The sequence below is a fragment of the Schistocerca cancellata genome, chromosome 9 (assembly GCF_023864275.1).
Source record: "Schistocerca cancellata isolate TAMUIC-IGC-003103 chromosome 9, iqSchCanc2.1, whole genome shotgun sequence".
In the NCBI taxonomy this organism is placed as follows: domain Eukaryota; kingdom Metazoa; phylum Arthropoda; class Insecta; order Orthoptera; family Acrididae; genus Schistocerca; species Schistocerca cancellata.
Genome location: NC_064634.1, coordinates 201,800,225 through 201,802,966, shown reverse-complemented (window position 1 = coordinate 201,802,966; position 2,742 = coordinate 201,800,225). Strand labels below are relative to the sequence as shown.

The 2,742-nt window shown below is 44.5% G+C and overlaps 1 pseudogene; it reads right to left on the bottom strand.

Moving 5' to 3' along the window:
- Window positions 1-274: 274 nt before the first annotated feature.
- Window positions 275-391, bottom strand: LOC126102531 (5S ribosomal RNA; annotated as a pseudogene).
- Between the last annotated feature and the right edge of the window lie 2,351 nt (window positions 392-2,742).

The window sequence follows — 2,742 nt, the reverse complement described above, 5'->3', positions numbered from 1 at the left end:
TCCGATGACGTCTCCAGTATCGGAAGACGAAACTTTAGGCAGAGTATTACGCCTTGGGTGCTGCCCTAATAAGCACTCCGTCTTCAGGCCGCAAGCGGCCCATCGGGACCATCCAACCGCCGTATCATCCTCAGGTGAGGATGCGGATAGGAGGGGCGTGTGGTCAGCACACCGCACTCCCGGTCGTTATGATGGTTTTCTTTGACCGGAGTCGCTACTATTCGGTCGAGTAGCTCCTCAATTGGCATCACGAGGCTGAGTGCACCCCGAAAAATGGCAACAGCGCATGGCGGCTGGATGGTCACCCATCCAAGTGCCGGCCACGCCCGACAGCGCTTAACTTCGGTGATCTAGCGGGAACCGGTGTATCCACTGTGGCAAGGCCGTTGCCCGTGCTGCCCTAATACTCATTAAATATCAGCAATAAAGATTCTTGTGCTGTGAGTGCTTGGAGCTTTCCAGACTACAAAACGTAAGTGCTACACTTTCTGAACAAAGTGTCAGTGGTTCACGTGGAAGGCTTTCTACTCGAACATGTATCTATTTCAACTGATTCTGAAAATAAGCCTAGGCGGAGGACAGGCGTGAATGAGAACCGCTACAGTGGGTACGAGGGAAAAGTCACTGACCACCTAAAGATTTAGTTAAGGATGGTGAAATAGCCGATGACAAAGATCAGATCGCTTCCGGAAACCTCTGAGTTTTTCAAATGGCTCTGAGCACTATGGGACTTAACACATGAGGTCATCAGCCCCTTAGAAATTAGAACTACTTGAAACTAACTAACCTAAGGACATCACAAACATCCATGCCCGAGGCAGGATTCGAACCTGCAACCGCAGCGATCGCGCGGTTCCAGACTGTAGCGCCTAGAACCGCTCGGCCACACCGGCCGGCTCTGAGGTTTTCAAATGGTGGGAACGATTACTAGAGTATCCATAACAACAACACTGAGCTTCCTTTAAATATTATCTACACTAGGTTCAAATTAAAAGTTTCAATAAAAATCTTTTTCAGCTCTCTGTTTAGGGTCATAAACGTTCAGTCGGCCGCTGCGTAAGGCTCTGGCTCTGAGCACTATGGGACTTAACATCTGAGGTCATCAGTCCACTAGAACTTAGAACTACTTAAACCTAACTAACCTAAGGACATCACACAAATCCATGCCCGAGACAGGATTCGAACCTGCGCCTAGAACCGCTCGGCCACCCTGGCCGGCGCTGCGTAAGAAGCCTTCAATTAGTGATCTGGATGTGCCGGAGTTCCTCATTATCGTTCAGTCGTAGTCACCATTTTCTTCTTAGAAGAAAACAAGTGAACATAGATGTAACTACGGGCAAACGGAATTAAGGAGGAAAACGGTCACATTTCGACTAATGCATGGTGAAACTGTACTGGATGCAAGGGTTATAAACCATTTGACATTAAAATAGGTTGTAGACTCAAAAAATGGAAAGCAAAAGTAGGTCCCGGATTGAAACTCGGCACACTAAGACTACAAAATTCTGATGATCAGCATACATTTGACCAAATGGAGCTACGTCAGAATAAATTAACGATCAAGTGTAGGACCTAAAAAGTACAGATGATACATACAAAAGGGGCAAACAGCCGAATTTTTCGAAGACACTGTGACAAACAGCAAAATATGTTGATACTCCTAGAAAAAGTTACCTCGATACTATTATGGACGAAGCTGCTTTCACTGCGGATGCCTTACAGGTTTACTGACAAAAGAAAATTGGTAATGTTATTTTTATCACCAAAGCGTCTGCTTAAAGTGTTGGTAAGCCCAGTGGACTGCTAGCTTTACTCACGCTGAAACCACTTCTATTCAGTGACGAGTTCTGTTCAGGCCTTTGGCAGATCCGACCCTCCTAAATCTGAAATGTGAAACGAGGCTTCTGTACTAAAACATTTTCTCTGCGAGAGCCTCAGAGCATTACGGATGGAAAAGAGTTGGCAGTGTTAGTGTTTTCCCCACAAAGAACGTAGCTCTTGTACAGTGAACGTCGGTGGTAGCATCGTCCTTCTACTTCGTCATAGTGTTGAAAGCTCTCGTTCAAATGCGCGCAAGACAACGCCAGCGGCGTGCAGAATGAACGCTGTAGCAGGGGGGTATTCACAGCATGTGCCGGTAGCCTAGCGTGTTTGGTGACGGAGTACAAACTATACTCCATTCACCGAAACAAGAGACGTACTGTAAACACGGCAAGGCGCGTGATCACAGCGGTGCCGTCGAGGGGTGTACAAGGCAGGGGCGACAGAAATTAAAAAATGAAAGTCGTGTTTTTTATAATTTGGCACCTGAACATGATAAAGTGATTCGAGAACTACCTTCCGACACCTTTTTTACATTACATTAAAATTTATTGTCACTGAAAAAGAGAAATATTTAAGCTTTCAGGAAAAGTTGTTTTTTCGCGTTACTCTATATTTACCACGTCATATCTCCTAAACTGTGTGTCGCACAGCAAAATAATTTTATAATTGCCTTCAGTACTATATGTTGATGATGTCTGCAAATTTTGTGCCCAATAGAGTCAGTAATAGTGAAGTAATAAATTAAAATCTCACGTCTGATGCAGAACTTTTAACAAATCATCATCCGAAATATAGTAAGCGACAAACTTTTCCCCTTTAAATTTTTTTGTGGGGGTGTAAGCGAGAAAAATTTCAGAAAGGTTTGAATTTAATTTTGTAGTTTGTTCGAATGCGATGAGTGCAACCATTTGTCCTTTA